This window comes from Cavia porcellus, unplaced genomic scaffold (genome assembly GCF_034190915.1).
Source record: "Cavia porcellus strain 051 isolate PalLab524CR breed Dunkin Hartley unplaced genomic scaffold, mCavPor4.1 scaffold_15, whole genome shotgun sequence".
NCBI lineage: Eukaryota > Metazoa > Chordata > Mammalia > Rodentia > Caviidae > Cavia > Cavia porcellus.
The window spans coordinates 40,975,814-41,001,586 of NW_026947498.1; positions in this window are offsets into that span (position 1 = coordinate 40,975,814).

The window sequence follows — 25,773 nt, forward strand, 5'->3', positions numbered from 1 at the left end:
TTAAATGCTGGTTTATTGTTGACATGTTATCTCTCTGCTGTTGCATCCTTATCTTTCTGCTCTGTTTAATTATCTGCTTTGCTTAGTGATTTTTTCCTTTGTGTATCTAAACTGTCTTTCAATACTTTTTGCAGGGTTGGTTTGGGAAACTATTCGGTATTCACACATGTTAGATTGATTTATTTCACTCAGAAATAAATGAAGTTCTTCAGCTATTCTTTTTCATGGAAGTATTGTATTTCACCATCAATTTTGAATGATAGTTTTGCAGGATACATCAGTCTAGGTTGGAAATCATTTTGCTTTAGGATCTGGAATACTTCACTCCATGCTCTTCTTGCCTTTATTGTTTATGCTGAGATGTCTGCTGTGATTCTGATAGGTTTTCCTTTATAAGTGATCTGTCTTTCCTGTGACAGCTTTCAATAATCTATTCTTGTGTTGGATTTCTGGGATGGTGATTATTATATGTCTGGGTGTAGTTTTATTTTGGTTATGACTATTTTGAGTTCTATATGATGCACTGAACCTGATGTTTTTCTGATCTCATGCTTGGGAAATTTTCAGCTATTATTTCTCTAAATATCCTCTTGACATCCTTTATGTTGTCTCCTTCTTTTTCATTAATCCCTATCATTTTATGTTATTTTTCTTTGCATCGTCTTGCAGTTGTTGAATTGTTGTTTCCTGATTCCTTGTTATTTTTAAAAGATCTTTCCTTTCCTGTTCACTAGCTGCAATCCTGTCTTCAAGGTCTGAAATTCTATCTTCACTTTCATTAAGGCAGTTTTTACAACTTTCAGTGGAGTTTTTTATTTCCTGTATATCTCTGTGCATCTGCATTATGTATTCTGTTTGTTTCTTATATTGCTCGTCTAGGGATTCTATCTTTTTGTTTAGTTCCTCCAATGTTTTATCTGTGTTTTCTTTAGATATATTCATAATCTCTTTCATTTCTTTTATCATTTCTTCTTTTACCTGGGAGATTATTTCAAGTTTGAGTTTCTTTAAAGCTTCCTGGAGTTGCTTGTTAATTTCAGTAGCTATTGTGTCTGATATTTGAGGTGAATGGCACATATTTTCTTCTATATATATTGCTCCTAGGGTCTCTTGGGATGGGCTGGAGGTTTGAGGTTGTAATTTGGTCTTTCCTTTTGTCATTTTTCTATATTTCTGTATTTCAAGTGTTATTTGAAAGCTTCTTCAGGGTCTGTTTGAAATCCCCTTCTATGTTTGCAGCTCCTGAGACTCTGGCACCCTGTTACCCCAAGCCACTGGGCGTGCAGAACCAATGGCCCTCCTCTGCCTGTTGAGAACTCTGCAGTCCCAGATAAGCTGGGCCTCAGGGACACTGTGCACCCACCTGCCCTTTGGAAGCTCCACAGCTCAAAAGCCTAGCTGGGATGCGGAGGCGGATGAAGATGCCTCAAACCCACCTCTCCACTTCACTGCACCCGGAAGCCTGGAGGGTCCCAAGCAGTCTGGGCTTTGGGCAGAGTGTGCTGTGCACTCACCAGAGGCTGCAGTGCCTCTGGAACCCACAATCCTCCCCTGCTTGCTAAGATATCCACAGTCCTCCAGACACATGGGCAGGCTGATCCAGGCGCCCCAGATCTGCCCAGCCCCTCCTCTGCACACAGATGGTGAGGTGTGGGAGTCCCAAACAGGCTGGGCTCCAGGGATAGCATAGGCCCGCCCACCCATTGGAAGCTCCACAGTTCTCCAAGTGCAGCCAGGATGGGGAGGCGGATGTAGAGGCCTCAAACCCACTTCTCCACTTCACTACACCCGGAAGCCTAGAGGGTCCGGAACAGTCTGAGCTTTGGGCAGAATGCGCTGAACACTCACCACAGGCTGCAGTGCCTCTGGAACCTGCGATCCTCCCCTGCTTGCTGAGATATCCCGACGCAATTTCTTATTTACCAAATTTGTAAACATTTGTTGCTTGGAGACATATTCGTGATTTTTTATATATTTACTGTACTGGAAAATAATCTCTCATTATGCTTGTTTTGCTCCAAACTATATTACCTATATATTTAGGCCCCTGATTTTGTAATATTCAGGAAATCCAAAAAATAGTAATAACTTTGAACAACTCTGCAGAAACCACATATATTTTAGCTCTGTCTCCTTAGTCAAACTTTCACCAACTTAAAGTATTACACCATAAATATACTTTCTAATATTTAGTGGACATCAAAAGAATAAGGCAAAGAAGGTATTTCTCAAAATAAGGCTAAAATCCCAAAGGAGTTTTAATGTGGACTCAGTAGGAAACATTTTAAACAAACACCCTGTGTGAGTATTTTACATTCTGAATGCCCAGTGGCAAAGAGCAGCTCTTAAAAGCAGGATCAGAAACGTATTTCTGACATTTCAGAGTTCTCTGCAAGTTCATGTTGTGTACACTGATTTTGTTTTTAAGCAAGTTCCGAGTATTATCAGACACACAGATTCCTTGCCAATGAACATGTCAATCCTTAAAAACACTTCCTTTTGATGTTTTCCTTACTTTCAAATTTCGCTATTTGGTGGAAAGATAACATATGACTCCAAGCTTGGGAAAAGTTACATTTCTAATGAAATGGAACATCCAAATAAAGATAGAAAGATAATTTAGTAAATGCCTACACATCTTAAGTCATCCTAAATTTAAAACTGGATAGCTTGCCTAGAATCAAACATTATCAAGATTGTACCATTGTAACTTATTTAGAAGATGATGGTTACTTTTCAAGTCCTTTGCACAGAGATGGCACTGAAACAGAGCAATGCTGTATCTGGCAACTCTTGAAATGACAAATTGCTTACTCCAAATTGTAATAAAACTAATTTGAAGAACTCTGCCCCTGAAATGAACTGTACTACTGTACTATTTTTATTAAAATTCATAGTTAGCAATTCGTTATTTACACGGCTGCCAGATACAGCATTGATCTGTTTCAGTGCCATTTCTGTGCAAAGGACTTGAAAAGTAACCACCATCATCTGAATAAGTTACAATGGCACAATCTTACTGGAGTTTAATTCTAGCTAAGCTATCTAGTTCTAAATTTAGGATCACAACATGTGTAGGCATTTACTAACATATCTTTCTATCTTCATTTGGATGCTCCCTTTCATTAGAAATATAACTTTTCCCAAGCTTGGAGTCATATGTTATCTTTCCATCAAATACCTAAATTTGAAAGTAAGGAAAACATCAAAAGGAAGAGTTTCTAAGGATTGACATGTTCATTTGCAAGGAATCTGTGTTTCTGGTAATACTCAGAACTTGCTTAAAAACAAAAATCAGTGTAGACAACATGAACTTGCAGAGAACTCTGACATGTCAGAAATACGTTTCTGATCCTGCTGTTAAGAGCTGCTCTTTGCCATTGGGCATTCAGAATGTAAAATGCTCACACAAGGTGTTTGTTTAAAATGTTTCCTACTGAGCCCACATTAGAATTGCTTTGGGCCTTTGGCCTTATTTTGAGAAACATTTTCTTCCCATTATTCTTTGGTCCTCCACTTAAATAATAGAAAGGTCGTTAATGCTATAAGCAGCAGTTTACAACCTTATGAATGCTTCTGAACCAATTTTAAACAGGTGACTCTTATAGATCATCTTCCCCATTGCCCCAGTAAAGCCTTATCAGTTTGCACCAATGATTTATGCAAAAAAGCAGCATTTTTCTTCAATGAAGTCAACCTTTATTCAGGGTGTTATGTGGTTTTTAAAATTTTTAAGTAGTAAGATTTACTCTGCCTATTTTGTGCAGAATTTCATTACAAATCTTTTTAACTATTCTGTTTTTTGCAATCTCTTAGTGTAATGGCAGTTCTTATTATAAAAAGTCTTCTCAAAATACTTACCAGGAAAATAAGGCAGTTTACAATCAGAATAGTTGGCCTTTTGATATTCTAAGACATAATTTACTTTACATAAGGCTGCAATCAGGTCTCTTTATTCATATTCAGCCTGAATTCAATTTCAAGTACCTTGTTCAGTAATGCTACAGTTATTTTATACATTTGTTTTGTCATGCAGCATGCAGCCTTGGTGGTCGTAATACAACCTGTATTTTTGTACCACTTTTTTTCTCATGTTAAAAACCTTTAATAAAAACATGTAATTCAAATCACAGCCATGAAAAGATTTTGCAGCCATATTGTAAAACTGCCATGGTGATCGTACTGCATTTTCACTAGTTTCAATCTGGAGTAAACCTAAAGTGAAATCTGCCAGCTCCAAACCAAGACTCATGGTGATTTTCAACTGCTTTCTGCTTCACTCCTCACTCACTGGAGATCTGCTGTATTGGACTGTTTTAAGTAATGAACAACGTGTGGATGCAATAACAACTGGACATGATTGTATATAACATGAATCTTAAAAATTCAATACATTGTGTGTTGTAATAGACATACTTGATTCATTTATGTGAAATAAACATTCTCTGAATTTTGGTGCCTGCAATCTTTTGTTTCTTCTATGTGAATAATCATGGTTTCTAACTTCCATCATGTTTTGGCCACAACTATCTCCTAAGTTTTCAATTAATACTTGATTTAATGGAAACTCTGTGAAGCCCAGCCTCCAAGGGGTTGTAACTTGGGTGAAAAATTCATGGGATAAAGTCTCTGACAGCTGTGTTTCCAATGCCCTGTGAGCAGGCTACATGGATGAGATGTGCTCATTTTAAGAGAGCTCTACTGCTGGACATGAGAGGCTGGGGCCAATATTTCCATAGAAATGGAGTTTCAAGACATTCAGGCCATAAAGTGTGGTTTGGAGAACTATAACAGTGTTCTAGAAAAAGGTGACAAGACTGTATTTGAACAAATATAGATTTTTGTATATGAAAAAATAAGATTACCCTGAAAATAAGTCCTGGTGCATCTTTTGGAGCAAAATTTAAGGTAAGAGCTGGTCTTATTTTCAGGGAATAATATTTTTGAACTCTAGTTCACCCAACAGGGTCATCATGGGCAGCTGAGTTACTGCACCTGAATGCATAATATTTTCATGGTATGAGATGACCCAAGATAGCTTGGGCAGGGCATATGAATGAGTACCCTCTACAGTGGTCAAGCAAATGGCAGACGTGCAGGCCCTTTAGCATCTGCTTTCTGCCACCTTCTCTCTTCCAATAGTCATGACTGATGTCTGAGTGTTCACTGTGGGAGCAGCACTTTGGGTGCAGTAACTCAGCTGTCTATGGTGACCCTATTGGTGAGCTAGAGTTTGATTCTTTTGTCCCTCAAAGGCCACCAGCTTGGTGCTACTAGGAGGTGGTGGAGCCCTCAGGAGTTGGGATCTAGTGAAAGGTCTCCAGTCACTGGGCAGAACCCCCTGAAGGGGACAGCAGGATCTCACGCCCTTCTTCTTCTCTTCCCAGCCATGAGGTGAGCAGCTTTGTTCTGCTATGTGTCACCCCACACCCTGGCCCATGATATGCTGCCAGCAGCCTATGCCAGTGGGCCCACCGGTCACAGAGTAGAACTTCCAGAATTGAACCACAATAAACCTTTTGTCTTTATAAGTTGATTACTTCAAGTATTTGTTACAGTAGTAGAAAGCTGAATACCAGAGTGGAGCTGTGCTATACATTATATTTCAGAGGGGAATTAACTAGAGGAACAGAGATACCAGGAGACTGACATAAATCAAATGCCTTCACGTAGAAACACAACAGGTGCTCAATGCTGAGGCTATACCGTGACTTCCGAATTCAGTGTTCCTTTGCCCAGCCCTGGGTGTTTTATGTTTTGCTTATTATATGAAGGATTTTTAAATGATTTTCATGTATAAATGGTCCATATTTATTGTCTTATATATATCTCAGATTACTTCTATGAAGCACGGGCTCCCAAGCTTCCAAGCCTGCGAGTCACACCAACAGCACTCCTGAGTCTCCACAGCAGATAGGAACTGTCAGTTGCCATAATTACATGATTCAATGTCTAATGATAAGTTTCTTCCTATATGCCAACAGGAAATATATATACACATACATGTATGTGATTTATACACATTCAGAGGCATTCATAGAAACATGTTCACACAGAGACAAAGCAGATATATATCTACTATACAGAAATATATTAGAGAAATCCCTGATTAACATGGCTAGGATTGAGAAGAGGTCACCCTCATTAGAAAAAAAGAGAACTGACCATGAGTGCATGGTGATATCAAAGAACAACAAGCTTCCCTGTGGTAAGCTCCTAGAATTTTGAAGTTATTACAGAAGTTAGTGCATTCTGATCAAACTATCAAAACAACTACAGAAATAAACCTGTCTGGAAATACCACTCAGGAAAAATGCATATAAATTTTATTAATATAAATGTATAATTATAAGATTTAATAATAATAATTACATGATTCATAGTAAATGAAAGAAATACGTTTCTATCTCTTACTCTTGAAATTTCTTGTGTTCATTGAAAATTCAAATGTGAGTTATTTGATAATGTGAATTTAAAGAAAATTGAATATCCAAAATAAAAGAGAAATAATTTTGTTAAATAAAAATGTACAGTTGATATGAGATTATTTTATGTTAAAAGGGCTTGTCTAGTTTACATGTGTTTCATAGAAGATCTTTCAAATTTTATAAAAATTTTGTTCAGGATTCGTATAAAGCGAATGCTATTATAAAATTGTTTTAACTTGGGGGAGTGTGGGGAGGGGAAGATAAATGCCTGTGTGTAGCTGCAGTAGAAAATGTGACCGCCACCACCCCCAAGCCAGTAACTTCAGTCTCTTAGTCACCCTGGTAATAGTTCCTGTTGCAGTTCCGATTGCTTCTATCCACTAGAAACAGCTGGCTACTGTAATGCACAGCTGGTCACTGTCGGGCATACTGTAAGAAGCAAAGACAGCCAAGTACTCTGTGTTTGGACTTCCCCTTCGCAATCAAATAAAATCCTTTCTCCTTGAGCCTGATACTCTCGGAATGATCCTGATCAGTGCCTGGCCATGTAGACTAAATCTGCCTCCGTTTCTGCTTGATGTCGCACAACTCATCTCAGAAATAATTTGCAAATATATCTTTCAAATTATTAATATTAGGTTTTTAAATATTTTCCTGAAACATCATCTTAGAATATATAATCTAAATTAGTATTCATTTTATAAAATGAAAGTAAAAATATGTTCAAATTCATATTGGCAGAGATTTAAGTTTTCTTTACAAGAAATTATTTTTTCTAAATTTCTAATATTTAACAAATTAATTTAACGTTACATTTTAGATATTATACTAAACATTATACATGATATAAGAAATATATAGATTATTATATATAATAGATTATTATACAATCATCATAATTACATATAAATGTAGATTATTTTATATATATATAATAAGCAGAAAACTTGATTTTGCTAATCTGAGAACTTTACAGATAAATATTCCTGGAAATTTCTCTCATTTAAAGGGATTATTTTGAAATTTGATATATTTATATGCGCAATAGAACTACACTGAAAACTTTGATGCAGTAATTTTATCATATTATTGTCTGACCATACTCATATAAAATAATTATTATGGTGCAATAAAAAGTCATTTAGTCAGTAATATTACAACATTCCCTTATGAATATATTTTATGCATATTTGTGCTACATAAAATCATATAAATTTATTTTCCAGATCTATGTCATTCATCTCTTATCATTTTAAGAAGTTCAGATCTATGCTGTCTCCATTCAACTTCTTTATACAACCTCAGAAGTTAGCCTACCTTCACCAAAAAAGTGAAAGGAAATTGAATAAACATTATTCTACGTCATATTATCAGAGGTGTAGACATATATAATTAAAGTATTGGAAATTACCTTGTAAAATAGTTCTAGCATTTTTTAAGTTTAGAATCTTTAAAATTGTGTTTTGGAAATATTACTTCACTTTTTTCTGTGTTCTACAAATATATATATCATAAGATAGGCCCAACGTTTCCCATATTTATCTCAGGTGCTTTCATTTTTATTTCCATTGAACTGGAATATTTGTTTTAAAACACTACATTTCTTTTAGCTGCATTGTACACCCACTAAATAAGTGCATGTGATAGGACAGTGGTAAACACCAGGGTTTGGACTTCTATGCATTTCTCCAGGATGATATTCAATACATTCCAGTTGAAGGGAAAACTTCTGGAAAGTTCAGACCTACATGCCAGAAAGTAATAGTGTAAGAATTCTCACCAGTGAATCTTTGGCAGATAATGCAACCCAACATAACAAGGACAGAGACCTGCTAGAAATTTGTGCCTTAAAAGAGCTCCAAAGTCAGTGAAGAAAAACATTTGTTTGCTTTTTACTTCACTGATACATGTTTCAAATTTGTATCCATATATGATGTATTTTAATTCTTCTTTACCCAATCCTCTGTTCTCACTTCAAGAGAGAACAGGCCCAGCTGCAGGCGTGCATGCCAGTGCAGGTGGCACCAGCAAGAACAGACTGGGAAACGGTGCGCACTCCTGCAGGCAGGACCTGTGGCGGGGAGCAGTCTGAAGCAAGAGGGAGAATATGAAGCAGCCGCTGTAATCAGGTGAGCATTATGTCCTACCACACAGACAGGAAGAACAGAAGTGGGTGGGAGCATTTTATACCAAAGAGCTCTAGGAGAAAGCAGGAAACAAAAGATCTGCCCCAGTTCCTAAACCCAGAAGCCAAGGTCATGCTCACAGGCTGCCGCACAAGCCCCACTTGACTGGAGTGCGCATTGCTGGATTCTGACTTGGAAACTGCCAGAGAACTATGGACACCAGAGGAATTTTCCTACTTTTATTTTTCTGTCTGGCTGTTTGTTGTCTGGTTGGTTTTGCCTGTTTTGTTTGTGGCTATGTTACTTTGCCTTTATTTTGTCTTTTTCTTTTCTCTTCCACTTTGTTTTTTTTTTTTTTTTTTTTTTTACCAGTTAATTTTCTTTTTTCTTTCTTTCTTTTTTTTTCTATTCATCTTATTTCTGTTTTCCTCAACTATATCCTGATTTGGTAGCTTCACACGAATGAATATTGTTTCTTGTCTTTCTGGTTTACTTCAATACCCCTTCACTTGCAGTTTCATTTTCTTGTCTCCTGCATCCTCTAGTTTCCCAAATTTTCAATTATTATCCTTAAACCCCAGCCTGGCTTCTACTATATTTGAACTTTTTCATCTCTCTGTCTTGTCCTTTATCTCTGTAAATTCTTCTCTCTTCCCACAAAGGGTAAAATCACTCCATTTAGGGGGAAATCATTGCATACAAGTTCCTGATATATATTGCATTTTGTTATATAACTGTAAAATTTGCTCCTTGTTAAAGGTATCAGGTTGACAGTTACAGTTTGTCAGTAGATAGCCTGTACTTGATGCTACTATTATTGACAACTGTACTACGTTAGGCAGGATTTCATATGTGTTATGTTTTTGTCCCTTGTATGATAACAAGGTGATTGTATGAGATCACAGTCACATTCATTGTTCAGGACCAAAGGATTGGGTGCCAAGCCAAATAGATAACAATTTTTTATCCTTAATCATTTGGGAAAATATGTTTTTAGGATAGACAAAAGGCATGTCTTAGGGAGTCCTAAATATTAGTGATAAAGATGCCTACCATAAGAAATCAGCAAGCAAAACACAGAAAACAAAACAAAGTAAAAGGAGAAGATGAAAATATGCAGAAGCAAAATGCAACCCCAGACCCCCCAGCCCACCCATGACAAGCCCAGAGCACAGTGAGATAAAGGAAATCAAAAGCGAAGCATTGAAATTTTCCGAAATGATAGCAAAAGAAGTGAAAAAATAAATGAAAGAGATTATAGAAAAAATCTCTCAAGTACACAGATAAATGGTGATCAAAATGAAAGACATTAAAGCAGACACAGATTTTTAAAAAGGACAGGACTTTGGAAACTGTGAATGCCCAACGTAGGAAAGAAACGGAATCCTTGAAACATAATCAAATAGCAATTCAGATTAAAATCACCACTGAAAGTATACGCAACAGATCAAAAATCTCTAAGGAAGGAATATCAGATCTAGAGTACAGGATTGGGGCTAGTGACTATGAAAAGAAAGATTCCTTAAAAATTTTAAGAGATCATAAAAAATCCAATATTTGCTAGAAGAAGCAAAGAAGACCATCATAAGTATGAATGGAATCAATGAAAAAGCTGGAGATGGCACAAAGGCCATAAAAGTTTTCTTCACAGAATTAATGGAAGAAAACTTCCCAGACAGGATAAAGAATTTGACATGTACATAAAATGGAGTTTATAGAACTCCACACATCCAGGATGAAAGGTATGTCTATAAACCTATCTTCCTCAGGATAGTATGTATAAGCATCCATGTGTTTTGAGTAGGTGACTACAGTGGCATAGTAGGCATAGTAGGCATATCTTAACTCTGGACATATGTAAAAACACTTGTAAGATTATCTATTGAGCTAAAACAGACATATTTTCTTGTTCACTATTAAGGCTTTCAAAAAACCTGCTATATTAGAATACAATTAGGGTTCAAATTTTAACACAGAGACATATGTTTATGTTTATACATATGAATACAGAAAGATATACACATATTTGTATATACATCCATATACATGTATATACAAAACTACTCACCTAAAAGAGTAATCCAAGTAAGACCTTAGTACTAGTTTTAAAACCAAACTATTAAACACAGGAAAGAAATACAAGAGAATTATCAGTTCAGTGCCTGTACTTGTTATAGTTAGGAGTGTTGGGTACATGAGAGTGAATTTATTTGCTGGAATTGTCCTTGATGCCTGCACATAATGGCATAATATCATTTTTTTCTAGGTGACATGAACAACAATCTTTACACCTCTTCTGCTCTAAATTTTCTTTAGTATAATTGTAATATGAATAACTCATGTTTATGGATTATGTTGAACAGGAAAGCTTTTAACCAGGCAATTATAAAGCTAAAAATATAAAATTTCCTTATTCATCAATATTTCCTATATAATTGAACAGAAGCAACGTCAGGACCCAGGACTCCTTGGATTAAATCTAATAGGATAGAAACCAGCATAGTTGTCAATGTTGAGTTTCATAGTTACTATATTATACATTAAAATTGATTATAAATAAAATGAATAATTGCAAAAAAAATGAGATAGTCTAACAAATGAAACAGAAGACACATTGCTGGGAAAAGACAGATGTACAATCAGAATGAAATGGTAATAAAAGAGCAACAGTCATCATACAATGTAAAATAGAGTATAGGAAGGAAGTCAGTAGGTTTTATGCATTTTTGGTAGGATATCCTAGTGAGAGGATACACTGGTATGTGTGTTACAAATAAAATAGAAATTTGCAAAAGTTTTATGCTGAGTTTTAAGATAAAATGATAAAGTAGGAAGAGTTATGTAGCACCTACATTTATTTTAGACACACATTTTAACTTAGCGCATTTGTAAAATTCCATAAAATATTTGTAGATGTGTTTAGACACTCACATGCATACATATAGTAAAAATATAAAAATGAAACATAAATAATTATTAGAAGTTCAAAGTTTAAGAAAGGTCTATGTCTCAGGTGGAAAGAGTAATACTCTGGTAGTATTAAATATTTCTAGATTCATTTAGACATTATACAATGCACACATGTACTGAAACATCACAAAGCACCACATTACAAGGCACAACTTTTATTTTCTTGTTCATCAGTTAAAATTAATTTACAACTTTACTCACTTTAAATAGTCATGTAAGTTATAGCAAAGTGCTTTTGCCAAATCAGTCACAGATGTAGGTACATACATTTAAGTATGGTTAGTAATTTTAGTTGTACCTATTAAATAATTCATACATTCCAATTAAATAAAACCATTCCAAAATTTACATATTAATAAAAGTATGTTGAGTAACAAAAGTACAATTTACTGGAGTCACTTAAATTTTGCTCTAGTCATCAGATAAACTGACATGAACAATACTATATTGTGACTTTCAAAATGACTTTCATTGATTATTTTCATATAACACAGCCAAAAGCTCACTGAAAAATTTCCTCTAGGGAAATGAATGTACTTTGGCAGAAAATTTGCCAAAAAAGACATTTACATTTGGGGAAATTATGGTATCAGTTAATAGAATCTTGGAGTATATAGCACTCAGACAACTGTCAAATTGGTTCTAGGCCTTGAGGGATCTGAATGTTCATTAGCAGAAGTGTTATATGTTAAATGAAACTTAGTCATTCATTTCAAGATTCTGAATTAAGTTTAGAGAGAATGATGAAACATTCTTATTAAACATGGCACAATGTTCAAGGTTATATGAATGATACAAGCCTATAGTTCCCTAAATCATTTTGCCAGATAACTGGATTTAAAAATGGTTTACAATTTTGTGAGATACAAATTTCACTATTCAAGTATACCTTAAATTTTAGGAAACTGTTAGAAAAGAAAGTTAGTTAAATTCATTCTAATATCTTTCCAAGTTAAAGGAAACAGCTAAACAGTAATTTAAAATATGTTGCAAAATATTTCAGTATAAGAATCAGGACATTAATAATCCTACTAAATTTGAGAAATAAAGTTTTGCTTTTTATTATAATGTTAACTTTGGCAAGGTTTGGGAGGCCCGGTTTTTCTGTATTCACATATACAACACAACAAATTGCTAAACAGTCTATTGAGATGAAATAAATGTAATATTCACAATATGAAGCAGAGAAATTTAATTACTACATTTTTACTGTTTTCTTAATATGTTACTTGTATTTGGAACATCAGTTACCACAATTGGCAAATATGTAATTGTTACTTTTGGTTTGTTTTTCCCTTGCTTTTAGAAAGAATATATTTTTCAAAAGTAGCCATAGTCTATGTTTTTATAATCAATCCATAATATATAAAAAATAATACATTTCAATAAATACTGATGGGATAAGTGATTTAATGAATGAATGAAACAAGACACAGCTAGCTCCTATAATTAATGTTATTTTGTTATGCAAATATATTACAAGAAATGAGACAGATTATGAAAAAATAGTTGAAAGGTAAAGAAAAAAGACTTTAAATTCCGGGAGAGTGGGGTTATGAGTGTGAAAAATTCTTACTAATTTCATGGCATTGGAATCCATAGAAAGCTAATGCACGGAGCTTTAAAATAAAATTAAACAGAACCACCAATTGATATTGGAACTTGAACTTTGAAAATAATATCAACTGTTTTGCTAGATCTAAAATTTCCCAGAAAAGTCTGATGTATTCAAACTTTGTGTTTTGAAAGGTGCCTGGATCATCAGGGCACTACACTCATCAAGGCATTCACCAATGTGAATTTAGCAGTTGAGTGTGCTCTTTAGAGTCTGGCTGAAGGCAGGTACCTGGGCCTTGAGCTGGAGGCATCTCTGACTGTCTGGGAAATTCTGATCAGAGATAGAAGAACAGAATACTGATAGGAATGCATACAGTAAAGCTAGTCTCAGGAAGCTTCAGTTAGGAATACGAACTCCATTGGCTGTTGGACTCCTGGTCATGTGTGTCATGCTCTGGCAAAAAATCAAATCAAATCTTTATCTAAATCATGAGACTGCGCAGAAGGTTAAGATTAAGTATGATGGATTTATGTGGCTAAGGAAAGTTCAAGGCAGTCCAATAGTTCATCTATAGTTAGGGATGCTTGCTGTTTCTAGCAAGCTCTTTTATGAAAATGAGAAAAATAATGACAGAGTTAAATCATTTTTAAAATTTGCAGTTTCATCAGAAATATAGCATGGGAAATTTGGCAGAAAGGAGAGCACAGTTGTTTAAAAAGATTAACATGAAAAAAGAGCCAAATACTTTGCATCAGGAAAATAGGAAAATTATCTGAGGAACATTTCATAAATTAAGAATAATTTACTGATCAGAATACTAAAAGTCCAACAATGAAAGACTTTGGTTTGGAACTAGAGCCCTGGGGAGCCAAGTTCATTCAGTGCTATCCAGGAAAGTGTTTCCTGAAGTTCAGGCATCAGATGTCTTTGTTTTGCTTTTTATTACAATGTTAACATTGGCAAGGTTTGGGAGGCCCAATTTTTCTGTATTCACATATATAACATACCACATTGCTATAACAGTCTATTTGAGATGAAAAAAAGGTAATGTTCACAATCTCAAGTAGAGAAATTTAACTACTACATTTTTACTGCTTTCTTAATATGTCACTTGGATTTGGAACATCAGTTACCACAATTGGCAAATATGTAATTGTTACTTTTGGTTTGTTTTCTCTCACTTTTAGAAAGATATATTTTTCAAAAGTAGCCATAGTCTTTGTTTGTTTTTATAATCAATCCATATTATATCAAAAATAATACATTTCAATAAATACTGATGGAATAAGTGATTTAATGAATGAATGAAACAAGACACAGCTAGCTCCTATAATTAATGCTATTTTGTTATGCAAATATATTACAAGAAATGAGACACAATATGAAAAATAGTTGAAAGGTAAAGAAAATAGACTTTAAATTCTGGGAGAGTGGGGTTATGAGTGTGAATAATTCTTAGTAATTTCATGGCATTGGAATCCATTGAAAGATTATCCACAAAGCTTTAAAACAGAACTACCAATTGATATTGGATCTTGAACTTTAAAAATAATATCAACTGTTTTGCTAGATCTAAAATTTCCCAGAAAAGTCTGATGTGTTCAAACTTCGTGTTTTGAAAGGTGCCTGGATCATCAGGGCACTACACTCATCAAGGGATTCACCAATGTGAATTTAGCAGTTGAGTGTGCTCTTTAGAGTCTGGCTAGAGGCAGGTACCTGGGCCTTGAGCTGAAGGCATCTATGACTGTCTAGTCCCTATTCACTCTGTGAATTCTGACCACCATGGCATGAGCTGGTTTCTTCCTCTCAGGCCTTTCCATCATGCCATTTCTCTCTTACAGACAGCGAAATATTAGCCTAAATAAATCTTTTGTCCCTAAAGTTCTGGGTATTGAATATTTTGTCCCTGCAAGAAAGAGTGTCACCGAAATAGATTTTTATATTCAAAGCAGGATCATTTCTGTGGATGTATATGACTTACTGGCTTCCACTTGCTTGGAAGCCATTCTTGGGAGTAGTTTGAACATCTGACTAGAAAAATCTAGAATACTGTTTTCCAAGGTAGGTGGGAAATTCTGAACAGAGCTAGAAGAACAGAATACTGATAGGAATGCATACAGTAAAGCTAGTCTCATGAAGTTTCAGTTAGGAATAAGAACTCCATTGGCTGTTGGACTCCTGGTCATGGGTGTCATGCTCTTGTAAAAAATCAAATCAAAATCATGAGATTGTGCAGAAGGTTAAGATTAAGTATGATGGATTTATGTGGCTGAGGAAAGTTCAAGGCAGCCCAATAGTTCATCTATAGTTAGGGATGTTTGCTGTTTCTAGCAAGATCTATTATGAAAATGAGAAAAAAATGACAGAGTTAAATCATTTTTCAAATTTGTGGTTTCATCAGAAATATAGCATGGGAAAGTTGGCAGAAAGCAGAGCATAGTTGTTTAAAAGATTAGCATGAAAAAAGAGCCAAATACTTTGCATCAGGAAAATGGGAAAATTATCTGAGGAACATTTCATAAATTAAGAATAAATTACCCATCACAAGACTAAAAGTCCAACAATGAAAGACTTTGGTTTGGAACTAGAGTCCTGGGGAACCAAGTTCATTCAGTGCTATACAGGAAAGTGTTTCCTGTAGTTTATGCATCAGATGTCTTTGTACCTTGATTCAAGAGAAACTGAAAACTGGCAGATCTGACCACAGACCTCCACATCTTCCACATGGTGCTGGTTTTATAGGAAAGAAGAATGTAAGAGCTGTGTGTCTTCTACCCAGATTTCAGAAGATGTGGTAGGTCCAGCAGTGTGGCCCTGAAAGTAAGTCATTAAGCTGTAAAGGGGAAGCCAAATGTGTAATGGAGGCTTGAGAAAGCTGAGATGCCGAGTCTGAGGAACACCTAGTCAGAAAAGCTGCAGGTGGTTAGCAGAACCACCCCAATAAAGGCCATGAGGGCTTCAATAGGCAAATTCACATGGACCGGGTTTCACAAAAACTTGGGTTCTCATTTGTTCTCACAACTTTCCCTGAGTGCTGGACACAGTGATATAGAATTTAATGCTCACCAAGCTGGGTTTCATTCTCACTTTGATCCAGTCTACATAACTCTCTGTATCTTATTTCAGTCTTTTGGAATAGAAGGTTTATGATGTGCCATTATATGTTGGTAGCATTTTAAATATTTTTAACAGTGGCTCATGGCTAAGAGTATGCCTTCAGTCTCAAAGGAAATTTTAGACTAGGACTTTTCCAAAAAGTAGTTCTTGAACTTTTAAAACCTTGGTGAGTCTTGGTGATTTGGGGAGTATATTTTACACAAAGAGATGATAGATCTTTTCAGGACCAGAACAGAATTGTAAGATTTACTTAAAACATCCCTCTAAAGTCTCAGGTGGGGCAGTGAAGGTGAGTAGACGGTGGAGTGAGTATGTTCATCACTGAATTCATCCTCTAATGAGTTTAGCTACTGCATGTGCAGTTAGAAGTGTAACCTGGCTAGGAGCAGGATTATGTGGGCATAAACTGAAAAGTACCAACATTCTCTGGCTTTTCTTCGCATACTCTCCCTTTTGGTTACCATGACATGAGAAGCCTTTTCTTCCCCGGTCCTTCCCCAGCAGGCCTTTGTCTCGGAGCCAGTCAGCATGAACCAAAAGACTAAGTAGTCTGCTCTTCAAATTGCAAATGTCAGGTGTTTTATCCTGTGAACAGAAAAGACACTAAAATACCAAAAAATGTTTTCAAGGAGGAAAATCAAGGTAACACTTTGCTTAATAATAATAAATAGCAAGGACTATAATAGTAGTTCTATAACTAATAATATTAGTTCTTGTAGTGTTTCAGTCTATTCTCAACATGCATTTCAGTTTATTGATAACATCACCTAGTTCTTCTATATGGAAAACTGTTTCATTCGATTCTTTGCTTTTGAGTCAGTGTAACTAACTCAGAACTCCATTTTGTTGTTTACAAATTATTTATACTCAAATTTCTCTCTTTGAGAAACACTGAAATTAGAGTCAATAGGACTGAAAGCTATAATTGATGAAATATGATATTGTACTCTAAAATTCAATTGCAGAAACCCTAAACCCAGAGCACCTCTGAGGGGTGCTCACTCTTTTTGTGTTGCAACATTGTTCAAGAATACAGAGCACACATGTAGGAAGCCAGAAATGGGAGTTAAATTGTCAAAACCTGCAGTCCCTGACTGCAGAAAAGGGTTTTTAAGGATTTAAAAGTGAAACCAAACTGCTCGCCAAGTCTCAAAGAAAAAAAAAGAAAGAAAGAAAGAAAAAGAAAGCAGAGGCAGGTTTCCCTGAGAAGTCCACCTTGACCCCCTCCTCAGCTGCCAGAGTCCCTGCCAGCACCTACAGCGTCACTCCCCCCTCTCAACTCACCTCCTTCCAGCCTCTGCACCAGTTCCAGTCAGCCGCTGCCCACACTCAGCCACAGAGGTCCTCTCTCCAGAGCCTTCTGTTTCCTACACTGACCAGACAATATCATTTAATGCTTACCCACAACAGCTGTCAGCAATTCCTTCTGAGTTCTACATTTTGACCAAGAAATATAGGGCTGTCAGCCCTGATGAATGAGTTACCATGACATTTCCCAAAGGTCACTTTTCCTTAGAAATAGCCCAATCAAGAACATCTCAGACATCAAAAAGGGACACAAAAGCTAATCAACTACCATCATCCAGAAACCTGATTAAAGCATATGATGTCCATAAGAAAATTCAGCCTGATAGACAGTCATACTCTCTGGCTTCAGGCTATTGACACAAGAAAAATGTTCACTCCATATGCAAGACATAAAGAAACCTGACTATCCAGGCCCCCTCAGTGTGAACCTCTTCTCTCCATGTTGGGCCTAGATAAATAGGACAAACTGAGCTCTATCAAATTGGGACCCTGAGAACCTGCAGTCACTGTAGAAGTTGGGGCAAACCTGTGCCTCCTGATAGACAATGGAACAGAACCCTCTTACCCTCCGAAGTTCCCTCTGTCAAAAGTTACCATTTGGGGCAGCTGGTACTCTTATCTCTCACTCTTTCTGTCAGGCACTAACTTACACCCTGGGAGGACACCTCACCAACATCAGTTCCTGTCTGAGAAGAGGCTTGCTCTTTAAATTAGAAGGGCCCATCACTTTTACACCGTCAGTCAGTCTCCCTCTCACTTGACCCCTGAGAAGACGACAACGCCTGCATCAGCCTGAGAAAAATAATTGCTGTGCCATCAATAGTGCTGCCATCGCTTTGCACTCTGTGCTTCCCACCCATGCACTTTTCTTGGACTGCTCTAGCTCACTTGGACTCAATTGTCCTAGGGAGTTAAGGACTCTCTCATTACTTGGAGGGAGGCTGAGGACAGATTTGGGCAAGCCACCAACACCTTTTATCTGAGAAAACCTGTTTCTCTGTTTCCTTCAGCTCTGTCATGGTCTCCTGAGCAAACAATGTAGACTGTCAAACTGCTAAAATAGGCCTCTCCTGTCTCCAGGTCAGAATCTCTGAGCTAACAATGCTGCAGCAGTTGGCCTCCATATGCTCTGCCTCAGACTTCTGCCACCCAATGTCTTTTGAAATAGCTGTCTGGACCTAAAGAATGTCTCCTTCCTTTGATTAGCTCCTGTCAGCCAGTCCCTCTTTGTTTTAAAATCGAAAGAACCCAGTAGGAATTCAAAAGTTAACTGACTTAGACTTAACCTCCCAGAGGTCAAAAATTGTCCAGCTGCCTGCTGGAAAGACAGAAAAGCTCTGCACAATGTCTTGCACAAACTGACTACAAGAAAAAAAATCCACAAATTTCTTAGAGCTTCTGCATCCTATAAAATGTGGGCCCTCGAGTTCACATAAACAATGATGCTTACTCAGCGCTGCCTAGTCCCTTTTTTATCTTCATGCTCTAATAGCTGCTGTCCTTGCGATTAAGAAACCTGACAAGCTCATCTTAGGGCAAGCCCTCACTGTCCAGGTGCCTCATGCTGTACTGGACATCCTGAGTAAGTGTCGACCCCCAGTCCTCACATGTGTCTGCCCACCACGCTTGGCCCGCCAGATTGTGCCTAAAATCTGACTCCCCCTGATGGATGCTGAGTAGACTCTGGTTATGTATGCAAGTGACTCGTTTACAACAAGTTAGAGATGCTGTAGTCACCTTGGATGAAGTTATTTTGCCCCAAACTCTCCTACTACTGCTTCCTGCTGCTGTTTGGAAACCTGCTACCAAAATATTACATAAAACTCTATTAGAATGTGCAATCTTATGTCTTAATATATCATTTAAAATAAACCACAAAAGGAATTAAGCATGATGAGGAAATGTTCAGATAAAATAGAAAATATAGTGAAATAGAATTGAAACAGTTTCCTTCCAGTTACACGCAGCTGGGCCTCTGCTTTGTACATAAGACACACCAGACCACTTTGCTTTTCCTCTTCTCACAGGCATTTTCACATCTTGAAAACATGGTTCTGTTTGCATGCCCGCCTCCCAATCCTTCTTACCTTTCTGGACCACAGAAATCTAATTGAAATATTCTCATTTCTCATTTCAGTGTTTTATTTTTGCATATTGTGTACTAGACTGTCTGATTGCAAATCAATTCTTTCCTGTGGCCTGTGTCATATCTTCTTATTCTTACCAAGTATTCAATTAATGCATGGGAATGAATAATATTGAACTGTTCTTATTGGTATTTTAGCTGTCAAAAATCATGTTTAATTACATTTAAATACATATCAAAATCTTCATTCTTTCAAAACTAGCTTTATAATGCCTTAGTTGATACTATCAAAATCATGTGTTTTTCATGTGCTTTTAGAATTATGAGCAAATTCGTAAGCAATAGTGTTTGTGTTACAGTGTCTGCAGTGGTGGGAAAACTGACAGTAAACCATGAAAGACTTCTTCCATCTTGCATTTCATAATGAGCAACTGATATGGTTAATATTAGGAACTGTAATTGCGGCATTATTAGCTAGATGTAAAGTAAACTTTAATTAATTGAAGTTTGGACTATGTATTTCTCTAATGATTCTCCTACCTGTAATATACAGGGGCTACAACTGTATCAATTCTTGCCAAAATATTACAGATACATAATTACATTTGGTTGTAGCTGAAACACTGCATGTGAATTGATCTGTTTGGAGTTTAATTTGCATTTCTTTATGATTAATAATATTGAGCACATATATACATGCTTATTTCCTTTATGATTAATAATACTGAGCATGTTTTTATGCACATTTTCTAACATGAAGTACATAGTCCTAATTATGCTGATTTATAATATTTTTTCTGTTGTTTTGAAGGAGTATGTTATATTTGAGACAAAAAATTCATAAATGGCTATAAAATTTGCAAATATTTTTAGCCAAACTATTATTTTTATAGTTTTTTAAATATAGATTTTAAATATCAAATATTTTTAATATGGATGATTTGAATTTGTTTAAAATTATTTGTTCTTACTAGATACCACAAAAAACTAAAATCATGAAGTTTTATTATAAAATATTTGTTTCTCTCTTTTACTTTTCTTTCTTTTTTTTTTTTTTTTTGTCTTTTTGCTTTTTATCGATACCAAAGATGGAACTCATGACCACCTGCTTGCAAGGCAGGTGCTTATTCTGCTGAGCTGAATCCCCAGCTCCCTTTACATTTATTAATATTTTAAATTATTTGTAAATACAGAATTAGAAAGGTACTCTTTCATTTTTCTTGTGAAAACTTTTGTTAGTTTCAGTTATTCAAAAAAATTACCTTTTTTCATTGACTTGAATTGAAAATTGGGAAGATAGCATCAATTATATATATACGTAAAAATGCAAAGGAACATGTTGGTATAGATCTAATTTGCATTATTTTAAAGTTCCTATTAATATATTAGTTTTATACCAGCACAGAATTTTACTGATCATATTACCTTTACAGAAAACTAGATAACAATTTTTAAAAATGTCTTTCAATTTTATCTATCTTGCATCTCTAGACACTGACATTACAATAAATATTTAGAAACTACTTGTCTAGTTTATCAAAAATTTCCTGGTATTTGTAATGGAGTTGGAATGAAACTATGAATTAATTCATGTCTAGTTGAAATAACTGAAGTACTGCATCTGATAGTTTTGAATAAAGAAAATCCATTTTTAAATTAGATACACATTTATTGTACACTAGTGCCTTTATCTGTGGGAATACATTGCAAGGTCCTTTATGTATGTTTGAAACTATGGAAAACCCTAGAACCTGTATACAGTGTTTTTATTCTGTGTGCAGATCTGTGGTAAAGCTTAAACTATAAGCACATTGAGAAAATAAATTTTCTCATTTACTATGGATTTTAGCAATCTCAGTGTAAGGTTATTTTGCTTTCTCTAAGGAAAGAATTTATTAAGTCAAGAATTTTTACCTTTTTCTTTAAAGAAAATAGTATATGTCTTCTTTCTGGCATATCGAAATTGCCAACATAACTACAACTGTACTTTGGACTATTGCTGAGTTAACAAAAAGTCACTTGACCACAGAAATGCAGTACCATGATAATCTGAAAGCCAAGATTTCTACTGTTAATGATTTAGCACGTACAGTGCACAAATAATTAAGAAAGCAACAGTTAATGTTTGAGGCAGAATAGAGAGGAATGGAATAAGATTTCATTGCAGTACTGTAAAGGGTGTAAAATTTAAACCTTATAAATGATTTATTTTTGAGAAATTCCACAGATTACAGACACAAAGCTTGCAGCTAACTGTAAGTGTGGAAAGCAAAAACACAAATAAGAGGTGCTATAGTTTTGATCTTCAGTGTTTCCCCCAAAGGCTTAAGTGTTGAAGGCTTGGTAGAAGAGAGTGAAATCTTTGAGAGGTGAAACCTGGCTGAAGGTACTTAGGTCATTAGAACCAAAGCTCTTCAGAGGATCATGAAATTCAATGTGTTCCCTTCCCTCTATTGTTTCCTAGCCATGAGGTTAGAAGTTTTGCTTCACTGCATATAATATGTCATTGCCAGTCAACACCCCAAGAGACTGTCAAGACCCCAAGAGACTCTAGCTCAAATTGAACTAGAACAAAGCTTTTCTTTTGTAATTATGCTTTATTTAATAATGGAAAGCTGAATCACACAAGGAGAACTACTGCACATTCTAAAGGACTTGCAGTACTTTCTTTTTAAGATCACTTCAACTTGCATTTCTGCTATTCTAAGTGATACTTAGGTTAATTTTAGTAATTTTCCAAATTATTTTCTGATTATTTACAGCTAATGTTCATGAAATATACTGATCTAATACTTGAAAATTGCTGAATTAACTTGTTAGTTTTAATACTATATTCAATATTATTCAGAAATCTCTGTATACAAAATCAAATAAGTAGGAAATTGATATATAATCTTTGTGACTAAAATCTTTGTGTTTTCTTTCTGCCTTATTGTATAAGCAAAGTAATTCTGAAGACTATAATCACAAACAGTAAACACAAAGCATTTCATTATTCTTCATTACAATTCTTTTATTAGTATTGAGTTAGTTTTTAACTCTAGAAATTTATAAAATTTGACTGTGAGGTTAGAGTATAAGTTGAGAATGGAGAAAAGTGATACTATCAAATAAAATATACCATGGCACCAGATTTAACATATTGGTTGTCTTAAAGTTAACTTTGAAGATTATATAAACTGTGTGCAGCTTTTGCCAGGAAATGCATATTTGTTACATAATAGTGTGCAAATGTCTGAAAATTCTTTGTGTGAGCTTATAACACAAACTTTTAGCAAGTGAAGCCTTCTGTTTCTTCTTAACAAGATTTTCCAGCAGGAAAAGAAGGAGTGTGTTTTTTCATTTATATTAATTTATAATTATTTTTGATGATGTATTCTGTATTACGGCTGAGTAGTGGTTATGTATTTGCTCTTTTGCTGTCTAACTTGAACATCAGGTCCATTTATTTTAAGATAAACAATTGCAAACCATATTCAGATATGAAATATAACTAATTTAATGCCTATGTCTAATATATAAAGGATACTAGAACATATAATTCATTTATTAGAATTAATTTTATAATTAGGTAATTTTCACATTCTGCTAGAGAAATCACTTCTTTTATACTATGTTCTAAGTGATTTTATTGCACAAAACAGACAACTTTACAATGACTGAAATTCAATAAAATTTCATTTGTTCACTTCTTTGATCTTTATATGAAAAGTAACATATAACATCTTTCAATTATTTAGATATTTATAAGCTGTGGAAATCCTGTCATATAACTTTAAGTTATCAACAAATAGCTGTATAAAATATTCTTATACTGTGTTATTTCCAGCATAATGGAGCATATTTTATATAAAAGATTGACTAATCCTAGGAGGTGCAATTCAGGTAATAATGGCATATCTTATAATGAATTAATACTACAGCAGAATTATAAATTCCAAAAATGCATGTTCACAGAGACATATATACAAATACATGCATGCCCACACAAAAATATTTAATGTCATTGTTGAAACCAAAAAGCAGGCAAAATTTGGAGATGGTTTAAACCTTTAAAAAGTGAGATGCATACTTGTACGCTTTTTCTCCTGAGGTTGTTCAATTTCAGGAGAAAGCTAATAAATAAATATATATATATATATATATATATATATATATATACATTTATTTTAACTAGAGATACTGTAAGATGTTGCTCAAGTCTACCTGCCCAGCTGGAAATTAAGGAGTGAGATCCCTTAAAGGAGAAAGTCTTGCTGTGAGGGGAATTCTGGCATAGAAATTGCTCTAAGCATTTGATGACACAAGCACTCAGTACTCAGATAAAAACATCAGAAAATAATAAAATGACACTTGTTTTGAAGATTCCTTTTATTATAAAGTTACAGATGAAAGACAATAAATTTATCTGAGTATTGGGCTGCTGACTGGTCTGAATAGAAATGATCACCAGCAGTTTATCAGTGACAGAGAAACAAAAGAACACCACAGAGTTCTGTCAGAAAACTGTAAGTATCTTCAGCACGTTAACCTGGTAAGAGGGAAAAAAATATCCACTGTTCAATCAAATATAAACTCCTCCCATACGAGATCACATGGTGTGATCAAACTTTCGAGATTTGCTTTTTATGAAACTAATTTATAGATGTTAGAAATGATTTTATAAATTTGAGCATATTAAATATCCTAATCTTAGTATAAAGAGTGACACCTTCCTTGTGAACATACTACTCTTATTTTTCTAAGATTCATGTATATATACATATATGTGTCATCAAAATGCTCTATAAGACAAAAATATTTAGATTACACCTATTGTCAGAAAAATAAAAGTGAAATATTTTCTTTAAATAACAAAGTTTAGAAAATGTTAAATTATACAACACACATCAGGTACACAAAGCATTAAAAAGAATTATACATTGTTAAAGTCTCTTAACCTTGAATAGCTACATGTATGAATTTTAAAGAGGCTTTGTATTAAGTTCATGCCTAAACTTTCTCTTGCTACACCACCAACTTCATTAGAAAACTAGTGCTAACAACTAATTGATATTTTATATTCATAGAAAAGTATACATGATGATATATATTTGAATCTTCCTTTTTTTTTTTTTTTTGAGAGAAGATCTTACTTTGCAGCTCAGGCTGTGCTTGAACTCTCAGAGATATACCCACAAAAAAAAAAATTCACACTAAAATTCTTCCTCAGTCTCTCTCCTTGCTTTCTTTAGCCTCATGTAAACAGGACCTCTTCCACAGTATCAATGCAAATGATCATAGCAAGTGGATTGTGAACTGAAATGCTGTACCCAAATAAGCCTTCCTTTTGTTAAGTTGGTGTTGTCAAAGATTTTGTCACAGTGACAGTATGCTAACACAATCATGCATCACAAAATTACTCCAAAGAAAGAAATTATGTAATGATTTCATTTGATGCAGAAAAATATTTGACAAAATTTAATATTCATTAATGCTTAAAACTCTAAATAAACTAGTTATTGAAGTAACTTGTAAGACTAAAATAAAGGTCACATATTAAATGCTTGCACTCAATATAATCAATGGAGAAAATCTAAGAACTTTTCTTCAAGATCTTATGTAAAGAAAGAAAGACCACTTCATTGAAAATTTCTACCAAGGCAATTACTTTTTCTTGAGGGCAAGGAGAATTTGAGACAGGGTCTTGCTATTTAGTGCAGGCTGGTCACTTAGGTAAAGCAGTCTGGCCTTGAATTCATGCTGATCCTCCTGCCTTAGCCCCCAAATGCTGGGATTCCAGACGTTTATCACCATGCCTGGCTACCAAGACAATTAAACAGTAAAAAGTAACAAAAAATAATCCATATTAGAATCAAAGATGACGAATTGTTGTTTTTACAGATAGGATGATTATATATGTACTGAACACTAAAAGCTCAATAAAATAACAGTTATTTCTGATAAATTCAGAATACAAAATATCAACCATAGAGACTGAGAAGTAACTAGATTATGTATTATGTTCCTAGCATGACCATGCCCAAGAATTGTGGATTCAATGTTTAGTACCATCAAATAAACAAACATAGAACCAATAATAATAATAATGATAAGTAGAGGTTCTAAATGTAAATGATGAACCAATAAAAAGAGATAAGAGCATTACACATAGCCTTACTCCCAGCACACTGCGAG